General features: G+C 44.4%; 1 long non-coding RNA gene across 1 annotated transcript in view; it reads left to right on the top strand.

Moving 5' to 3' along the window:
* LOC134911801 (uncharacterized) overlaps window positions 1-22,503 on the top strand; it is an 85,771-nt gene extending 63,268 nt beyond the window's left edge. Inside the window, exons 2-3 of the long non-coding RNA XR_010176851.1 lie at window positions 21,984-22,106; window positions 22,417-22,503. This is a non-coding gene — a long non-coding RNA (uncharacterized LOC134911801). The remainder of the gene's footprint in view (window positions 1-21,983; window positions 22,107-22,416) is intronic.
* Window positions 22,504-22,772: the final 269 nt, after the last annotated feature.

Here is a 22,772-nt window from a genome sequence, read left to right as displayed (position 1 = left end):
GATAAATGCCCCCCACAGTGCCACATATGCCCCCAGTACCTGCTGTGCCGAGGGAGGGGGAGTGCTGCTGTGCGCGCCCGCTGTCTGTGCTGTCTGCGCGCGCTGAGCGGCGCCGGTGTCTGACATCAGACGCCGGCGCCGCATAGCGCATACAGCGGCGGCGCACACAGCAGTGTCAGCCTGGACAGCAGGGGAGATCAGGGCTGGCTCCAGGCTCCGACATGGCGGCGCCAGCGCACGGCGCCCATTAAGGGTGGCGCCCTGCGCGGCCGCTCGAGTCGAACATGCCTCGAGCCGGCCCTGCTGGCTGCTGCAAGTCTGCACTGATTACAGGTATCAAATCAAGGGTAAGATGTACTAAGCCACGGAGAGAGAGAGAAAGCGGAGAGAGATAATGCACCAGCCAATCAGCTTCTGTCTTTTTCCAAACAGAGCCTGTAACATGGCAACTATGAGCTGATTTGCGGGTACTTTATCTCTCTCCAAGGCTTAGTACATTTTACCCTGTGTAGGAATTATGGGCCTAATTCAGAGCTGATCGTAGATGTGCTAAATTTAGCACATCTACGATTACTTTCACAAACATGCGGGGGATGCCCAGCACAGGGCTAGCCCTCCCCGTATGTCTGGCCCAAAACCCCTCCCCTGCACTGGTACAAAAGCATCGCACGGTGGCCTTTTGTACCCTGGCGAGTAGCTCCCTACCTGTGCAGCTTATGCGCTCTGGCAGGGAGCTACCCGCCACGTCCCGGGGGCCCCCAGCATCTGCACGCGACATCAAGCAGCTGCCACAGACCGCCCCCCAATGATCCAGACATGCCTCTGTTGTCCGGAAAGCGCACCATCAGCGGCGTTCTAATGCCGTTGGCACGCCCCCTCCCGCCCCGCGACTGCCTCTGTCTGTCTGATGCTGATAACATCTCACTGGGCTCCCGGGATGCGCAGGCGCAGTATGGCCGCTGCGTGTGCACACTCCACAAAGTAATTCAGACTGCGAACGCTGCCGCTGCAGCGATCGCAGTCTGAATTACCCCCTAGGTTCATAACTATTAGTGTACGAGTGTTGCCTTTGCACAGGGTGCATGGCCCTGTGGATGGCAACATCGGTACCCCATGGCACCTGCATATGGCTTGCAGGGTACCTTCTAGCACTGCTGCTAGCTGCCTGGAGCATCCAAGGAACACTCTGGGCAGGCACCTTGCACTCTGTGGAGCTGCCTGGAGCATTCTTAGGATGCTCTGCCTACAGCCTGAGGCCACGCTTCCTAGGTGGGATATCCTGACATCGCAGGTTTAGGGGGCTTGGTCGGTATAAGAAGGCATAGAGCCCTGTTCTGTCCCTGGTAGCTGGATGGTATCGGAATCCCGGCGCTTGAGATGCCAGTAGACAGAATAGCGACACCTGGTAAGTATTCTAAGCCTCGCCCTCTCCCTGCTTAGTACCAAACTCTAACCCTCCCTCTCCACAGATTAACCCCTCCCATTAATGCCTAATCCTAACCCTTCCTTTTTCGTGCCTAACCCTAACCCCCCTCTGCTAAACCTAAGCCCCCCCCGCAGCCTAACCTTACCCTCCCCATCATTGTTACGATCGGGATGCTGGCAGTCAGGATTCCTTCACCATCATTGTCATCGATGTCGGTATCCCGATGACGGTCTTGTGACCAGTGTCAGGATTCCAGCATCGGTATTCTGACTACCGGCATCCACAATGCCAGTATGCTAACCAGATCCTTTGGTAGGAATAGGTACAAGGCCAGATTAATAATTGGGCAGATGGAGCTGCAGCTCCAGGCCTCCCCATCAAACACTGCAACCTGACATGATACAGTATAAAGGGCCAGGCCTAATTCAGGTTGGATTGCAATAAGCGGGTGACTATTATGATGAATATCATTCATCTCGTCCGTCATTCATAGTTCACCGCGTACACACTGAACGAGATACACTTTTACATGAAAGATATAGGCAAAATTGAGCTGCATGTTCAGAAGATAAAAACCATCGTTGACGATGGGCGGGGTCACGCATCGTTCATCGTTCAGTGCATACATACTGGACAATATTGTGAATGATATAGCTCATGAAGCCCAAAATTAACGATATTCAGTGGCGCACGCAGGGGGGGTTTCTGAGTACCCAGAAACCCCCCTGACTGACAATTTTTTTTTACAGAGACGGAGACACCCTTATCTCCGTCTCAGCAACACCCGCGGGACACCCGCGATCAGCGATCCCGGCCACTGCCCGCCTGATTAGCTGTCAGCGCTTCTGCATCAGTCCACAAAAGCGCTCACTGCTGAACAAGCAGTGTGCTGCAAACGTACGCAGCTCTCCCAGAAGGAATAGGAGAGAGGGAGATTCTGCTCTGCCCAGCATCCCGGCACAGAGGATTTTATGTCAAAGAGAAAGCCGCATTATAAGAATAATATGCAGACACAGAAATACCGGGATCATAGTACAATATAAATAACATGATAAGCTGTTGATCGGGATCATAGTGCAATATAAATAACATAACGAGCTGTTAATCACATCACACTACATATAACCCCCTAGAATCTTATAAAAAACAATTCAACCCCAGATTTTCATTAAGACCATATGGAGAAACTGTGTTGAGGCGATGTATCCATCTAGCCTCTTTCTGAAGAAGGATTCTATCCCTATCACCTCCACGTATTTTCTTCTCAACATGTTCAATAATTTTGTACCTAAGGGTAGCTAGTCCATGGTTGTATTCTCTCAAATGACGAGCTACCGGTTGTTCTTGGGACACTACTGTACCCTCCACAGCTTTTCTAATGGAGGATCTGTGCATATTCATGCGCTCTTTAAATTGCCTTGTGGTCTTTCCTATATAGAAAAGACCACAAGGACAACGTATAAAGTAAACCACATGGGTGGTAGTACAGGTAAGTACCTGCCGTATGGCGATACGTTTACCTGTGTGGGGATGAGCAAACGAATCCCCTGTCTCTAAAAAACTACATGTAGTGCAACCAGTGCACTTATAGCACCCCGGTTTACGTTTATGATCCCGGTATTTCTGTGTCTGCATATTATTCTTATTCTTTATGGATAATGCTAGAACTGACTTAGTAGTCACATTGCCCTGTTTTTGTTTTGTTTATAAAAGTCCTTATTATATGTTCTCGCGCTTCCTCCGTTACCAAGCAACAGGATGCTGTATGACGGTAACACGCATCAGACGTACGTTGTAGCGTGTGATGTCATTGTTAGCCGCCGGCGCCTTGTGTGCGGAAGGGCGGGAGGAAGTGAGTTTGGCGTCCTTGGTGATGGTGAGCTATATATGTCTGTCTGTTTTATTTCTTTGTATATCCTGATGACGATTTGAATAAAATCGAAACGTTGATATTAAGTCTTCTACATCTTGAAGTCCTTGGAGTGCCGCCTGTTACCTTCGTTATATATATATATATATATATATATATATATATATATATATATATATATATATAAGAAATGGGGGGATAGGGGTACCGGCGACAAGTGTGGCTAAAAACAATGTTTTTATATGCTTTAAGAAAGGCCAAAAAAATGTTATAAAATTTATAAAAGTAAGTTTTTAATATATACGAGAGTAAAAACTGTTTCAAAAAAATATAGTATAATAATAATACATTTTTTAAAATACAGTGGGCCTGTACTGACCACCCACTGTTCTTAAAGTTAAGTCTGAATTCTTATCCTTTTTTCTCACGTTCATTTTATATGAGAAAATTGTTCCTTGTATTTTTACCCCTATCCCCCCATTTCTTATACCTTTAACAATACAGTATCAGTGTTGTATTTTTAGGGTTGGGCTGACACCATTTTTACAAGGTTACGTGGGCTTTTACCTTTTGTTATTGCTTTTTAATTGAAATTTTACAATCTGTTTATACAGTTTTACTGAGATTTTCACCTCACAAGTGGCGCTATACTATCTTTTTGCACAATATATATATATATATATATATATATATATTTAAAATAAGGAAACCCCCCTCAAAAAATCCTGCGTTTGCCCCTGATATTGTTGACAATATCTTCTAGTGTGTATGGGCCTTAACTTTAAACAGCAATCTATAATATTAATGAATACATATGAATTTTTATTTAGTTGTCAAAATAAATTTGATTTTTAATTTTAAAAGACAACTCTGTGGGGATGATTTTGAGCTGATCGCTGGGCTGCTAACTTTGCTGTCCTGCGTTCAGATAGTCGCCGCTCCAGGGGGAGTGTAAATTCATTGTGCAAGTGTACGATCGCATGTGTACACCTAGCTGCAAAAATCTACTGTGTGCAGTGTCTGCGCAGCCCAGGACTTACTCCTCCAGTGCAATCACATCAGGCTGATCGGGGCCGGAGCTGACGTCAGGAATCCTCCCTGAAAACGCTTGGGAACACCTGTGTTTTCTCTGACACTCCCAGTAAACGGTCATTTACCACCCACAAACAGCCTCTTCCTATCATTCACCATGCGAATGCCAGTGTAATTGGAATTTTCGCCCCATCTTGTCACTGACTGGCGATGCCTGTTGTTGTTGGCCGATGTGCGTTCGCATTGCGGGGCACTCTCATGCGTAGTCTATTGCTGATCGCCCGCTGTGGAAAACGCACAGCATCGATCAGGTCTGAATCACCCCCTGTGTCTTCATGTATTATATATGTTTTGGTTAAAACAAATATTTAAGAGTAACAGTAAGTGAAGAAGGTAACTGATAGGGGGCGGGTCATCGCAACGATGCTAATCAGATATGTACTAACATATGCTATTAGTATTGCAATGCGAGGCCAGGGGTTCCCTGCGATCAGTGATATTCCCGAAGATAGGGTTTGTGATGCGGGGGAGGACGACTGCCAGCCATGCTTTGCCACAGGAAGAGCTTCCTGCTGCTGGAGCAGTCGGTCACCGTGGGCTCGCTGGAGGCGGACTCCCTAGTGGCCCGCACCGGGGAAGCCCTGCAGCTCAGCGCCCACCGCCCCCCGACCTCCTGCAGCATGGAGTACGGCGGTACCCTGAGCGGCGAGTGTGGCGGGTTGTGGAAAGAAGCCCATAAACAGATGGCGATAGCCCCCGCACCGATATATGGGCGACTGGGAATTACATTTGAAAATATGGCAAAAACCCCGAAAACTAGGGTTTTACCGCATTTTTTCCTTAGTACATCCCGCCCAGGGAGTTTATTACATTGCAAAACACAGTCAACATTATAACGGTTGACTTACACAATGTTGACATTCTGGCAGTGTTGATATTATATCAGTGTTAAATGTCGACATAATATACCACCCCCTTCTATAATGCCCAAATCAGACTTCAAAATACAGGTTATTAACCAGCAATCCAAAAGTTAGCAGCATCTGTTAACAGGTGTTGCTGTAATGTATTCATTACAATTGTGCTGTATTCCAGCAAAGGTGCCATATTCAGCCTATAGTATATCTATTACTGAAAGATTGATTTTAGTTCTGTGAATTGATTTGGTTACATGACTTATACCTCATCTATTAATCTTCAGATGAAGCCGAAATAGAGATGTCCAATGGGGACAGCAGCCTGTAAATTAAGCTAAACATTCCTGTGTGTGTGTCATCTTCCTCACCTGGCGTCGCAACGTTTCCTTGTTCATGAGGTTTTTTCTTGCTTACTGCTTGCTGTATGTAACTAATGGGGCCCATACATCAGTGGAGCATTGGGGCAATCCTTGTTGTTCCAATGCTTGGGTTGGGGAATCAGGGAAATCACTCGATTCACTGATTCCGACCAAAAAATTATTAGGATCAGGGATTTTTTTCTTGATTTCCTGACGAATTGGCGATCATCAATGTCCGCCCTTCTAATTACTTTCAGCTTGTTATCTAGTCATACCCTCCAACAGTACCTTTTTGACAGGTACAGTACCTTTTTTTTATGGTCTGTACCGATTTTTGACTCTCCAAACTTCCATTGAAAGTATAGGAAATGGATGCCCCTTTTGCCAGTAGTCACACCCCCTTTTCTAATGTGTACCAATTTTTATGTGGAAAATGTTGGAGGGTATGTCCAGTAGCTATAACACCTTTTTTGTACTTTACAGTATCTGTGAAGTTACCTATTAGGTTTCCAATAGTGGGGCTAATTCTGGGTTGAGAGCAAAGCAAAAATAAGCAATTACAGTAGCTTTGTGGGGGTAATTCAGAGTTGATCGCAGCAGCAAATTTGTTAGCAGTTGGGCAAAACCATGTGCACGTGTGGCAGATATAACATTTGCAGAGAGAGTTAAGGCCCGTACACACTGGTCGATATATCGGCCGTTCTATTGATGTCAGCGTCCGGAGTCTTACTGGTACGCTGGGGCAGCGGGGCTGGCTTCCTTGACGATGTGCGGGTATCAGTAGCGGCGGTGAGGGGGACCGCTCGATCCGCTCGTGTCGGCGGGACGCCGCTACAGCAGGTCGCTCTTGCTGAGCCGTTGCTTGGAGACCAGGGGCAGTGAGCAATGTGGCTTTGCAAAAAGGTCTGCATTACTGAGCGCCGCCATGTTGGAGACCAAGTTTTGAGCATAGTTCCTGTTTCCTGTTTCTTCCAGCCAATCCAGGGGAAGCTCTCCCTATAAAAGGGGGCTGGTTTAGGACAGGGACACCAGTGCTTCAAGTTACAACCCTGTTGTAGGTGCTTTAGCCTGTGCTCCCAGGATTCCTGCTGTATTCTGGTTGCTCCTGATCCTGCTTGGTCGGTTCTCTGTTGCTGCTGCAGGCCCGCCGTTTCTAGCCTGTTACTGCCTGTGGAAGCGCTCCTGGAAAACCTGGTACAGTAAGACTCTTTGGGCACAGTCGGCCACGGGTCTTCTGCCTCGTCTTTCAAGCCACACTCCACAGATCTCCTTCACCAGCCACGCCTTTGTACCACCGACCACAGCCTGCAGATTATTATCTTCAGCCTCGTTTAACAAACCACAGTCCACAGTCCTTGTTTCCAGCCACGTCTTCAACCACCATCCACAGTTCATCATTTACAGTCTCGTCTTTCAAATCACAGTCAACAGTTCATCGCCCCCTGCCACGTCTTTAACCATCGTGCTCCAGCCTCGGTTCTCTACCTCAGCCCTGTACATAATAAATACTTTCCATCGACTCTCAAACCCCACCTACATTCTTCATTGCTCCGTGTCCCATGCGAAGGAACTATATCCAGCCCCCTCATCTGGTTCATTCACAGCCTGCTACCTCCTCGGGCAAATCTCAGCTGCCGGATCCTCAAACTTTGCTAGACGTACCAATTGAATGGCCGATATATCGCGGGACCGTCGGCCAGTGTGTACGGCCGATATGCCTGTGAACTCCATCGTTCACAGATGTATCGCATTGGCCCTGCAGCACAGCCGATGGCCAATATATCTACCGATACATTGGCGCGTCGCTGTGTGTGTACGGGGCGGTCGGCCGACCGCCCGTACACATGCTGCTACGGCCGGTGGTGATTGACAGCTGAACTGGGTGGGCGTGTGTACACGCCCGCCCAGTTCATGACGTCAGTCCCCGATGGATCGGGCAGTGTGTATGCTCAACACACTGCCCGATCCATCCATAGATATATCTGCAGATCAATTGATCTGCAGATATATCTATTAGTGTGTACCCACCTTTAGATTTGGGTGGGTTATTTTGCTGCTTTATTTTTACACTGCAATTTAGATTTCAGTTTGAACACACCCCACCCAAATCTAACTCTCTCTGCACATATTATATCTGCCCCCCCCTGCAGTGCACGTGGTTTTGCCCAACTGCTAACAAGTTTGCTGCTGCGATCAACTCTGAATTAGGCCCTGTGTCTGGAATGCAAGCGGTGCAAATACATTTCTTTTTTGCATGTTGCCCACAAATGCTGGACAGTTGTATTTTTACACTACAATTTAGATTTGAGTTTGAACACTCCCCTCCCAAATCTAAATCTCTCTGTATGTGTTACATCTGCCCCACCTGCAGTGTAGAATGGTTTTGCCAAAGTTCACAGTTACTTGCTCATTTTTGCTTTGTTTCCAACTCAGAACCAGACCCTGCATCTGTACTTTTTGAGAGCTGAAGCATAACATAAACTCTGTAGTAAATTATTTGTACTGTATACAGTGCCAAGGCTGCTAATCTGAGTATCTGCAGACATGACCAAACTCAGTGCTTGTTCAGAGGTGGTGGTCTCACAATAAATTCCACATGCCTACCGTTGCCACTCAGGTCACCTGGTTAGACCAGAATCAGCATATGTAGAGATGTTCTTTGGTAACCTGAATCCATTCTCGCAGGAGAGGGCACTACCCTTGACCAAGGCTTAGCAGATATGTGGATAGACATGGAAGCGTTACAGTGTTAGATATAGACATTTATGTCATTCTTTGTGTTAATGAACCATCCCTCCAAGTTATCAGACTCCGATAGCTGGCTCATGCTACAGCTCTTGAAGCTGGAAGACTAAAGTTTGCTCAGCAGAGCTCTATTAGAAAGTTTCGCAGCTGGCTCACCCTGCCAGAGAAAACAAGCACTATTTTCAATGAGCCAGCTCACCACAGCTCTGTTTGCTATATGTCCGGGCATATCTAATTAATAACAGCTTCACTAATGGTCCTTTAACAGTAGTTTCTGTATTCCAACTTGGCTGAGAGTGGGAAAAGCTTGGCCAGCATGTAGCCAATATATAGTCCATCTGAGTATGTAAATGTTAACAACAACACTCCAAAGTAGTTATGTGAAGCTTCAGTCCAACTGGTACTCATAGGTTGGGGTCTCAAAGGCACTTCTAAGTTTTTGGCTTTTATTAGGTTTTTTAAAAAGCTTTGTTGGGGCCAATATGTTATAATTGGTGATATAAAACAAATCAGTTTGAGTGTATTTTGCATTCTCGCTAGATATGTAAATTACTATTATGCAGTATAAGAAATTTTCGCTGCTTGAGACGTCCGGTGTAATTTGATTCTACGGCACAAATGTAGTACTGTGCATTACTCTCATTCAGTGTTTAATGGGTATTACGGTACAGTGAGGTCACCGTGAGGCAAGTATTAGCTTATTTATAACTGCAAAAACCTATTTTGCAAAGCCGTCTGCCAGACTTTCATGTGAGGCAACATTTGATAGAAATATGGAAAATGGCCTGAACTTTAAATGACAAACAGATGAGAAAGGTCCCATGAAAGGCAAACCCTTTTGAAGCTCATGTGTTTTCGCATAGAATATAAATGAGGTTTTTAATTGAGATTGACTTGAGCTCATGGTAACATTTTGGTTGATCTCAATTAGCAGGGTTACAACAAACAGTAAAGGGAGGAATCTGATCATGGCACAGGGTAATGCAATCCTGCTATAGGAGTTCCCATGATTTCAACCCGTGTTTCACTAGTAACTCTTTCTGCTGCCTTCGTACAGTTTTCATTTTACTCACCAATAAAATAACTCTGTTCTATTACAACTTGCTCTGTTAATTTATAGCTTTGCAAGTACACAAAATGTTAAACTTAAATTGCAACAGAGCTAGACGTAGCATTCAGTATAAAATGCACAAAAAGTATTATATTTCCAAAGTGAACATTACATTATTTTTGAAGTATTCAGCAGAGTAGTCTATGCAAAGCTGAACCACTCTAACCACTTGGTGAAGCAGCTGGACCAGTCCGAAGCAGGTATGTCTTTCGCATGCTGGATGAAGGTCTCCACTGCAGCTTCCAGTGACTCGAAATGAATCCCAAGTATCTTTTGCTGGATTTATGGGAACCTGAAGAATTTGCAGAAGGCTAGGTCAGGACTGTACAGTGGATAGCCATGCTCCTGGATGCGTTTATAGGCAAGAAAATCCACCACTTTCCATGACTTGTGGGCAGGTGCATTGTCATGATAGAGAAGGGCACCACAAGCAGGAGTTCTTGGATGGCACCTGGAAATGGCTTCCAGAACTTTTGACAGGCATTGGTTGGCGTGCCAGTGATGGTGTGCTGCTGCACAAGTGGTGTGGTAGTTAAATGACCAGTCCTGGCCACAAAACAGCCACCATCTGCTTTGCCAAGCTGCACTCACGTTGGAACTTCTGTGGTGGCGTACCATCAACTGAAATCCACTGGGTGAACTGTTGTTTGGTCTTTGAGTCAAAACTGTACATCTAGGATTCTAGAACTGACAGAGTTTGAGCGACCGCCATCAAACCTGGCCGGCATGTTGCATCACTAAATCATCAGAGCCTCCTTCTGCTCTTGAGTCAACTGATAGGGGACCCAATGTGCAGAAACATTGCTCAGGTCAAGGTTTCCATGGAGTATCAATGGATCCTGATTAAATCCCTGTCTCCTTCTATATCTTGGCCATGGTCAACCCTGCGTCTACCTCAACTATAGTCCTCATGGCAGCAACGTTGTCCTTGGTGATGGCAGACACAGGTCGGCCACAGTGCTCCTTGTCTTCCTGGTACTGTCTCGTGCCGAAATTCTGCTAACCACTCAAACACAGTGGTTTAGGAGGGTGCTTCCTCCCCAAAAGCAGCTGGCAGTCGGTCAAAACACTCCTGCTGTCACAGACCACTCTTGTAGACATAGAAGATCATGGCTCTCCAGTGGCCTCTGTTGAGCTCCATAATGAGTTTGTGAAGGAAGTGAAGATGCTAACTTCTTCAGTGTGCAGTGCTGCTTATATACAGTCCTGTGCTCTGACATTTCACAAGACCTTTAGTCAGAGATTACAGTTCACAACTAGATTGTGTCTGCCTATGCACTGCATATTCAGAAACTTATTGCACACTTCTTGTATCTATATATCTGTATACAGTATACTATATTATGCTGTTTTCTGTGGTGGTTCTCAGTGTGTGCAATTAAATTATTTCAGAAATGAATACAATAAGTATTTGCACTACTATAAATCATGAATTCTTGGATTAATTTATAAATTTAGATGAGCAATGCCTCTCTTTTCTGAGTACCAGTTATGTGCGGTCAGGTGAGGCTTTGTCTCACCTGTCATAGACCAGTACACTCCAGAGTTTTGACTATAAAAAGTATATGAAAAATACAAAGAAGATAATATATATATATATATATATATATATATATATATAAATATTGTATATATACACACAGTTATTTATATAGCACACATATATTCCGCAATGCTTTACAGAGAATATTTGGCCATTCACATCAGTCCCTGCCCCAGTGGAGCTTACAATCTATTTTCCCTACCACATGTACACGCACACACATTCACACTAGGGTGAATTTTTTTTTGCGGAATATGTGTGCGCTATATAAATAACTGGTAATAATACTGTATATACTGCTGTACCTTTGCATAATGCCTACATGAACCCTCAGATTCATAATTTCATATATGTGTGTGTAAATCTGGCTCTGATACTAGCCAGTGCCTCCCCAGCCATTTACCGCACTGCGCGTCCCTGAGTACCGCCACTTTTTTTCATAAGAAAACACTATAAAAAAACATCCAAAGAAATCTTAAATATATAATTTTATTGATGACACAAATATGCAAAGGCTTTTGTTAGAAATGTATAGGGAAAAAGGAATTGGGAAAACTACTGCACTAGTGTTAGTACTGTATATTATTTAAAAAAAAACCATATGACAGTAACTTAAATTAAATCAACCTCTGGGGGTGCTGCCACAACTACTATTATTATTATTATTATTATTATTATTATATATACTATTGTTGCCAATATACTTGAATATGCACAGAAAAGAGAAAGAAAGAATTGGTCTTATAGTGGTGCCACTATAAGACCAATTCTTTCTTTTTTCTGTGCATATTTTGTATGTTAAGTGCTAAGTTTTATCCCTGTCTGGCGCCACCTGTGTAATTTTTGACTGGTACTGTATCTTCAGTTGAAATACGTCTTCCTTTTCTTTTTTGTAAGCCCTGTGTTCTATCTATAGACATTGTCTAAATATACTGTGTGACTTAATTTCTACTAATCGTATACCTTGTAAAGGTCCGTACACATTAGAGCGACGTCATCTAATGTTTCCCCTCCCGGGCCGGCCGGTCGGCGTCCGACTGTACACACTGAGCGATATGATTGCTCATATCGCTCAGTGACATCACGCCTCCATCAGCCCTGCATGCAGGTCATGGACGACAGTCCAGATCCTGCATGCATGCCCTACCGACAGCGACGATCTACCACTCTACAGTATTTCTACAATCTACATATTACAATATTAGTTACAGAAATAAAATTGGACAATATATTTGTAGGAAACCCCAATAGCTGACAGGACAGGTACTTTATAATGGTTATAAAAATGACACTATAAATAATAAATAAAGATGACATACTGTCCCCTCCCAATATTCACAGCCAACACAACTGCTAGACCACCTGTGATGGCTTCCAATATAATAGGGGGAGGGGACTACTAGCATGGTGCCCACTGCCATAGAGATAATCAGTCATAAGTTGGTAAGAGTAGGAGTTTTTAGTTTCGGGGGTAACACAAAATCAAACACTGCCTGCTCTGCCCAGAAAAGCACCGGATATTTTGCAAACTCCGTGGTTGATCGGGTTGGTGATCAAGAACTGGGGTACCTACCTACTTTACCATCCCAGTTCTCCCAATATAGAGGCCACTGAGATATCACAAGGAAAGACAAACAAGAAAAACAAGATTTTTAAATAATCTTTCATTAAAGTAACAACTTGCACCAACCCCGTATTCACCACTAAATACAATAATAAGTATAATAATTTGTACTTGTTTTATTATCTACAGTTATTACTGGGTTAAAATGCATACTGACCTGTGTCTGCCCCTTGCTTATTGATCTGGAAAAAAACATTTTTCTACAAATTATACTGGATTGCAAAATAAATAAATACATTACACAATGGAAGTCAAGCCAATAAAATGAATCAATCAGGAACTGTAACAAATTTGGTGCACGATTCGCACAACTCTTACATCATATTTCTTTAGGGGACAAAATTGCAAGTTTAATTGTTTCCACGTTCACTTATCCAGTGTTCTGTGCAAATTAAAAGTTCTGCTGTTAACCATTGCACAGAAAATCTCTTGTTCTAAAGACATATGCACAGCACGTGTTTAATAGAGGATATAAATGGCTACATTTAGTAGAATATTAGTTGTACCTTGAAACCATATACTATTGTATATAAACAGTATCGGACTGGGGCATATAGGGCCTACTGGGGGGATGTAATGGTAGGGGCCCATGTTTAGGGGTGTGGCCAGTCTGCTGAGGGGGTGTGGCCTGCCACCTCACTGGTTTGACTAACCATTAGAGAGTGCAACGTCTGGGCCCCTTCATAAATATATACAGAAAATTCAGCTGCTGCATGCATGATAATGTACCAGATTAATATCAGCAATGCACTGTAGAAAATACACCATAGTCCAGTATAAGGTAACATATGTACTATATAATTCAAGTGCACAATCTAGAACCTGATCCTTAGAGCAGGAGGTAGGCCCCCTGGCAGTGGGGCCCACCGGTGGTTTCCCCTGTACCCCTGTGGGCAAGTCCAAGCCTGTATATAAATAAATACAACATTATCGCATAAGACATGTTATCAGTTAAGGGACTAGAATGTTTTAGGTTCTCTCCTTATAACATGATTTCTTATCATTTTTGAGGGTCATGCATAGGCCATGTTGAGGACCAAAGTGATCACAAGTGTATCAGATTATAAGGGGTATAGTTATTAAAGTGCGGGTTTTTAGAAGTGTTGTTGCCCATAACAATCAGGTTCTACATATTTATCTAGCACCTTCTAGAAGATAATAACTGGAATCTGATTGGTTGCTATGGTCAACATCACTTTTAAAAAACCTGCACTTTAGTAAATATACCCCTAGGACTAGATTCATTCGTAATCACTGAGATACAGTATGGCAGAAGCTACCACGAAACCAATTGCTATTCCATCTAGCTGTAGGATCTGATATACTTCCACTGGATCAATAGTGAGACCTACAGAAAAGGAGGTGAATGTAAGCATAAGACGAAAAGTTTGCACTGTATAATAAAACATTAATAATGCAAATCAATAATCAAATAATTTTCTTTTATAAAAAAAAAACACTTTACTTTCTTTTTTCTTAATTTTATTTGGCTGATTTTATATAGAAAAAAATAGGAAAGAAATAAAAATACAAGATTGGTTCCTTGCAGTAACAGAATAAGCAATAGTAGTTCTTATATAGTAATAAAGGTTAGCTCTTAGATGTTTGATCACTTACACTGTATCAAGATACCAGTCTTCTTTTCTTTTTCTGTCTTAGCTACATATTTAAGACTGGATTTAGGACACCCTCATCTATAACATGATGTATAGATATAAAATACTGGTCTAGAATCATGGCAGCTAATAGGGGGCAAAGTAAAAAAAACCTGTGCAGTTGTCATGTCTTGGTGAAAACAATGCAGCCAGCAAGACGGGTTGGGACTGGGAGGCCGGCGCTAGGGATCCCGGTGATCAGCATACAGACCCCGGTATCCCGGCAGCAGAATGCCAGCGTGAAGAAGGTAGGGGGGCGAGCTCAACAAAGCCCCTTGCGGGCTTTCTGCGCTTGCCACAGGTTCTAGTCCCACTCTATGGGTGTCGTGGACAACCACGAGTGTGAATAGTCCCTGCCAGTCGACATGCCGACTGTTGGGCTGGTAAGCGGGCGCCGGTCACATGACCGCATCCCAGCAAGACAGGTGTCTCACTGTGTCAGCTTATCTTGGCAGGCATAGAAGGCTTCCAGGGCACAGCTTCGCTGCTTGGCAGGGCCTTGTGAACTTGCCTGGTGAAAGCTTAACCTGGGCAGCAGAGGGCAAGTGTCAGCTCTTTTTCAAGGGCCATCCTCTGACCTCAGGACTTAGGAGCAGGACCATAGACAGTTTTTGAGATTAGGGGGAGTGAAGATTGAAAACATAGGTGGCCTAGTTATTTCAAAACTGAAATATCTAAATACGGTATATACTCGAGTATAAGCCGACTTTTTCAGCACTTTTTTTGTGTTAAAAAAGCCCCCTCGGCTTATACTCGAGTCAGTGCAGGGAGAGCAGTGTGACAGGGAGAGCAGTGTGAAGGAGGGACACGGAGCGCACAGCACGTGCCTCTCCTGTGTCCCTCCTGCATCTCCGGCGGCAGCGGCGGGTCTGTTAAAGGAAGTACCCGTTTGTGAGCTCTGATTGGCTCACGAACCGGCACTTCCTTTAATAGACCCGCCGCGGCCGCTGGAGATGCAGGAGGGACACAGGAGAGGCGCGCGCTGTGCGCTCCGTGTCCCTCCTTCACAAGACAGCGCGGGAGCGACGGAGGGTAAGTAACAGGCACTGGGGGAGCATATTTGGCACTTGGGGGGGGCGACATATGTGTCACTGAGGGGACTTATCTGGCACTATGAGGGGGTATATCTGGCACTATGAGGGGGCATATCTGGCAGCATGAGGGCATATCTGGCACATCTGGCACTGTGGGGCATATTTGGCAGCATGAGGGCATATCTGGCACATCAGGCACTGTGGGGCATATCTGGCACTGTGGGGGCATATCTGGCACATCTGGCACTGTGGGGCATATCTGGCAACATGAGGGCATATCTGGTACATCAGGCACTGTGGGGCATATCTGGCAGTATGAGGGCATATCTGGCACTATGGGGCATATCTGGCAGCATGAGGGCATATCTGGCACATCTGGCACTGTGGGGCATATCTGGCAGCATGAGGGCATATCTGGCACATCAGGCACTGTGGGGCATATCTGGCAGTATGAGAGCATATCTGGCACTGTGGGGCATATATGGCAGTATGAGGGCATATCTGGCACTGAGGGCTGTGTACGGATAGAGCTGCATTTCCCACCCTAGGCTTATACTCGAGTCAATAAGTTTTCCCAGGTTTTTGTGGTAAAATTAGGTGCCTCGGCTTATATTCGGGTCGATTTATACTCGAGTATATACGGTACATTATTTGCATTACAAAAAAACAATAATGTCCCTCAAAATTACACACACACACACACACACACAAACACAAACACACGCACCTACCTCAGAAGCAGTATAAAATAGCACAGCCAGAAGTCAGTGACCGCCATACAGTACACACAGCAGCTGAAGATGTTCGAGCATTTGCGACCCTGGAGCTTAATGCTTTTGTAGGTTGCACTTTTATTTCTTTCAGGATGATTAATATGTTTGCAACATAATTTATATCATTATTAGAGATGTGCAGCGGGCATTTTTTCGGGTTTTGTGTTTTGTTTTTGGATTCGGTTCCGCGGTCGTGTTTTGGATTCTGACGCATTTTGGCAAAACCACCCTTTCGAATTTTTGTCGGATTCAGATGCGTTTTGGATTCAGGTGGTTTTTTTTTTCAAAAAACCCTCAAAAACAGCTTAAATCATAGAATTTAGGGGTAATTTTGATCCTATAGTATTATTAACCTCAATAATAATAATTTCCACTCATTTCCAGTCTATTCTGAACACCTCACACCTCACAATGGGGGTAATTCCAAGTTGATCGCAGCAGGAACATTTTTAGCAGTTGGGCAAAACCATGTGCACTGCAGGGGAGGCAGATATAACATGTGCAGAGAGAGTTAGATTTGGGTGGGTTATTTTGTTTCTGTGCAGGGTAAATACTGGCTGCTTTATTTTTACACTGCAATTCAGATTGCAGATTAAACACACCACACCCAAATCTAACTCTCTCTGCACATGTTATATCTGCCTCCCCTGCAGTGTACATGGTTTTGCCCAACTGCAAAAAAAATTCCGGCTGCAATCAACTTGGAATTACCCCCATTATTATTTTTAGACATGCCGACTGTTGGGCTGGTAAGCGGGCGCCGGTCACATGACCGCATCCCAGCAAGACAGGTGTCTCACTGTGTCAGCTTATCTTGGCAGGCATAGAAGGCTTCCAGGGCACAGCTTCGCTGCTTGGCAGGGCCTTGTGAACTTGCCTGGTGAAAGCTTAACCTGGGCAGCAGAGGGCAAGTGTCAGCTCTTTTTCAAGGGCCATCCTCTGACCTCAGGACTTAGGAGCAGGACCATAGACAGTTTTTGAGATTAGGGGGAGTGAAGATTGAAAACATAGGTGGCCTAGTTATTTCAAAACTGAAATATCTTAATACGGTATATACTCGAGTATAAGCCGACTTTTTCAGCACAACATGGAAATCATTCTCCACTGCGCATGAGTCAGGTGCATTCCCCCTCCTTTGCCTATATCGTTGGCAGATGTATAGGCTTGAATGGCCTTTTGCTGCTCCTCCATCCTCTGAAGCAAATAGAGGGTTGAATTCCACCTCGTTACCACCTCTTCCTTCAGCTGATGGCAGGGCATGTTCATGAGTGTTTGCTGGCGCTCCAGTCTTCGGCATGCGGTGGCTGAATTCCAAAAGTGTCCCGCAATTCTTCGGACCATCGACAGCATCTCCTGCAAGCCCCTGTCATTTTTAAAAAAATTCTGCACCACCTAATTAATTGTAAACATGGGACGTGCTGGAATTTGCCCATGTGTAATGCACGCACAATATTGGTGGCGGTGTCCGATATCACAAATCCCCAGGAGAGTCCAATTGGGGTAAGCCAATCTGCGATGATGTTCCTCAGTTTCCGTAAGAGGTTGTCAGCTGTGTGCCTCTTATGGAAAGCGGTGATACAAAGCGTAGCCTGCCTAGGAACGATTTGCTGTTTGCGAGATGCTGCTACTGGTGCCACCGTTGTTGTTGCTGCGGGAGGCACTACATCTACCCAGTGGGCTGTCACAGTCATATAGTCCTTAGTCTGCCCTGCTCCACTTGGCCACATGTCCGTGGTTGGTGGACAGTGGCTACAACTGCATTTTTTAGGACACTGGTGACTCTTTTTCTGATGTCTGTGTACATTCTCGGTATCGCCTGCCTAGAGAAGTGGAACCTAGATGGGATTTGGTACCGGGGACACACTACCTCAAGCAATTCTCTAAGTCCCTGTGAACTAACGGCGGATACCGAACGTACGTCTAACACCAACATAGTTGTCAAGGCCTGAGTTATCCGCTTTGCAACAGGATGACTGCTGTGATATTTCATCTTCTTTGCAAAGGACTGTTGGACCGTCAATTGCTTACTGGAAGTAGTACAAGTGGTCTTCCGACTTCCCCTCTGGGATGACGATCGACTCCCAGCAGCAACAACAGCAGCGCCAGCAGCAGTAGGCGTTCCACTCAAGGATCCATCGGAGGAATCCCAGTTAGGAGAGGACTCGTCAGACTTGCCAATGACGTGTCCTGCAGGACTATTGGCGTTCCTGTCTAAGGAGGAAATTGACATTGAGGGAGTTGGTGGTGTGGTTTGCAGGAGCTTGAGTACAAGAGGAAGAAGGGATTTAGTTGTCAGTGGACTGCTTCCGCTGTCACCCAAAGTTTTTGAACTTGTCAATGACTTCTGATGAATGCGCTCCAGGTTTCGTATAAGGGATGATGTTCCTAGGTGGTTAACGTCCTTACCCCTACTTATTACGGCTTGACAAAGAGAACACATGGCTTGACACCAATTGTCCGCATTTCTGTTGAAATTATTCCGAAGAGGTGATTTTTTTTGTATTTTGACCAGGCATGTCAATGGCCTCATTCATCCCATGGACAACAGGTGTCTCCCCGGGTGCCTGACTTAAACAAACCACCTCACCATCAGAATCCTCCTTGTCAATTTCCTCCGCAGCGCCAGCTACACCCATATCCTCATCCTGGTGTACTTCAACGGTGACATCTTCAATTTGAATATCAGGAACTGGACTGTGGGTGCTCCTTCCAGCACTTGCAGGGGGCGTGCAAATGGTGGAAGGCGCCACCTCTTCCCATCCAGTGTTGGGAAGGTCAGGCATCGCACCCGCCGACACATTTGGACTCTCCTTGGGGATTTGTGATTTAGAACACACAATTCTTTGCTGTGCTTTTGCCAGCTTAACTCTTTTCATTTTTCTAGCGGGAGGATGAGTGCTTCCATCCTCATGTGAAGCTGAACCACTAGCCATGAACATAGGCCAGGGCCTCAGCCATTCCTTGCCACTCCATGTCGTAAATGGCATATTGGTAAGTTTATGCTTCTCCTCAGACGATTTTAATTTAGATTTTTGCGTCAATTTTCTGAACTTTTGCGTTTTGGATTTTACATGCTCTCTACTATGACATTGGGCATCGGCCTTGGCAGATGACGTTGATGGCATTGAATCATCTCTGCCATGACTAGTGGCAGCAGCTTCAGCACTAGGTGGAAGTGGAGCTTGATCTTTCCCTATTTTACCCTCCACATTTTTGCTCTCCATTTTTCTAATGTGTTGAATTATATGCCAGTAGTATATCTGGAATTAGACGGCGGTAATGTCTGGAATTAGATACCACTAGATAGATACCAGATACCACTGTGACTGGAATAATGATGACCTATGCACAGTGATAGGACACTACCACAGCACCCTACAGCAGCAAGATGCAGCACTGGACTATTAGTAATGTACTGTAGTATACTGAGCACCACAATGCAGCACAAGACAATGAGCAGTGATACTGAGCACTGATGAGGATAATACTGAGAAGAACTGACACTGAGCAGCAAGATGCAGCACTGGACTACAGGTTGAGTATCCCTTATCCAAAATGCTTGGGACCAGAGGTATTTTGGATATCGGATTTTTCCGTATTTTGGAATAATTAGATGCCATAATGAGATATCATGGTGATGGGACCTAAATCTAAGCACAGAATGCATTTATGTTTCATATACACCTTATACACACAGCCTGAAGGTAATTTTAGCCAATATTTTTTATAAGTTTGTGCATTAAACAAAGTGTGTGTACATACACACAATTCATTTATGTTTCATAGACACCTTATATACACAGCCTGAAGGTCATTTAATACAATATTATTAATAACTTTGTGTATTAAACAGAGTTTGTGTACATTGAGCCATCAAAAAACAATGGTTTCACTATCTCACTCTCACTCAAAAAAGTCCGTATTTCGGAATATTCCGTATTTCGGAATATATGGATATGGGATACTCAACCTGTATTAGTAATGTACTGTAGTATACTGAGCACCACAATGCAGCACAAGACAATGAGCAGTGATACTGAGCACTGATGAGGATAATACTGAGAAGAACTGACACTGAGCAGCAAGATGCAGCACTGGACTATTAGTAATGTACTGTAGTATACTGAGCACCACAATGCAGCTCAAGAAAATGAGCAGTGATACTGAGCACTGATGAGGATAATACTGAGAAGAACTGACACTGAGCAGCAAGATGCAGCACTGGACTATTAGTAATGTACTGTAGTATACTGAGCACCACAATGCAGCACAAGACAATGAGCAGTGATACTGAGCACTGATGAGGATACTAGAACTGACACTGAGCAGCAAGATGCAGCACTGGACTATTAGTAATGTACTGTAGTATACTGAGCACCACAATGCAGCACAAGACAATGAGCAGTGATACTGAGCACTGATGAGTATACTAGAACTGACACTGAGCAGCAAGATGCAGCACTGGACTATTAGTAATGTTCTGTAGTATACTGAGCACAACAATGCAGCACAAGACAATGAGCAGTGATACTGAGCACTGATGAGGATACTAGAACTGACACTGAGCAGCAAGATGCAGCACTGGACTATTAGTAATGTACTGTAGTATACTGAGCACCACAATGCAGCACAAGACAATGAGCAGTGATACTGAGCACTGATGAGTATACTAGAACTGACACTGAACAGCAAGATGCAGCACTGGACTATTAGTAATGTACTGTAGTATACTGAGCACCACAATGCAGCACAAGCCAATGAGCAGTGATCCTGAACACTGATGAGGATACTAACTGAGAACTGACACTGAGCAGGAGAGACACACTACTAGTATTACTGAGCAGCAATAAGTAAGCACTGATACTGAGCACTGATATTGAGATTTCCACTGAGAGAACGTAGCCACGTCCTCTCCGCTCTCTCTACAATGCACAAGTGGAAATGGCGGCGACACGCGGCTCTTTATATGGAATGCGAATCTCGCGAGAATCCGACAGCGGGATGATATTTTCCCTCGTTCGGGTTTTCTGAGTCAGACGGGAACAACTGAGCCTGCCTCGGACCCGTGTAAACCACATGGAGTTCAGGGGGGTTCGGTTCATGGAGAACCAAACCCGCTCATCTCTAATAATTATATAATTATGTTGATCTAATGGGTGGAACTGGGTAGATCACTTGTTATATTTTAAATGTACAGTAAGCTGAGCACAGTCATTCACATCATTTTAAGTCCATGGGCAAAAAATTATATTAAAATGATATTTAACAGGTGAAAAGGATGCATTTAAGATGCCAATTCCTGGTCTGTAAGTGGATGCAGAGCATGTTTTCTGGTTTGTGCATAGAGACATAGGTGGTTGGAGGGTGGTCTAGTGATGGTAGCGCAACCTCTGTAGCCTCTGTTGGTAACACACTCTATGCCATATGGTTGGACTATCTCTCCCATTGCAAGTTCCAAGGCAGCCTCTGGATAGTTAATCACGAATGTGTCAGGATCTGTGAGTTTTCTGGACTCGAAGCAGGACCCAAGGTTTGTATATGGCTGGAAGCCATGTTAAAAACATGGAGGTTTAATGAGGTTTCTCCTCATAGGTGAGATGGAACTTGTTTATTGCTACTGATAGGTCACAGGAGTCATGTACAGGCCATCAGCTCAGAGATTGCAGGCAAGAAGGTGACGCCCATGTTCCGGCGGTGCTGGCTCCACATGTGGAAAGCAAACAGTCTTTGTCAACAATACCTCATGGGACACATACTGACAGCCTGGGGGATAGTTGCGCCATAAAGCGCCGGTTACAGTAATGGGGCATGCCAGTCCGGCGTACGACAGAGTGCATTGTCGTATATCATCATGTACTGTAGCTGTAATATGCAACTGACTCTTATCTTTACAGGTTCATCACCATAAAGATTGCTGTATTTCATACTCAGCTGTCCAATGCAGTTGTAACCTAAACAAGACTCCAGTCCATTGACAAACCAATAACTTACAGTAGGTCGCTCCAGACAGGTTGCAGGTATGTCATTGCTAAACCATTGTATTAATGTTTCCATAATTGTAAAGTGACCCATTCTGCTTTTATTCCTATTTAGGTCCTTGCACAATATGAATTGAGCTGTATATATTATACCAGTGATATGTTCTGCATTCTAATGACATGAAAGTGCTCAATAGAGAATCTTTAGTATCTATCAATATGTCAGCGGGTAATCACTGAATTGTAGGCTTGTGGCTTCAGCACATCCCAGGGTCAGTGGGAATTTTAATCCACCGGAGATTTACGTTGCGGGTATTGCTTTGATGCTGCAATTAACAAATTATTTCAGATTTGTTCCTCGCAGGTACCAGATAAATGAGCAAACCTATACAGCAAAAAAAAAAAAAGGAAGTACAATGGCATTACATCAGTTCTACCTGGGGTAAGTTTAAGGAAAAACTACAGAAAAGACAATTCTTATACAACCAAATTATCGAAAGATGTGATATTATATTTGTCATTTCCCATTGCTTGCTATGCTTGCACTTATTTAATATAATATATTTAGTGCAATCTGCACTGGTAAATATCTACTAGGACTTCTTTCTTCCAGTGGTGAGATATCCCACCAGACGGTGGGAATGTATTTTATGACATACACACAGGGCCGACCCAAGCTAAATTTTTTGGTAAGCGAATTTAGAG

The sequence above is a fragment of the Pseudophryne corroboree genome, chromosome 4 (genome assembly GCF_028390025.1).
Source record: "Pseudophryne corroboree isolate aPseCor3 chromosome 4, aPseCor3.hap2, whole genome shotgun sequence".
Taxonomy (NCBI): Eukaryota; Metazoa; Chordata; class Amphibia; order Anura; family Myobatrachidae; genus Pseudophryne; species Pseudophryne corroboree.
This window is presented reverse-complemented; position numbering and strand designations above follow the sequence as displayed.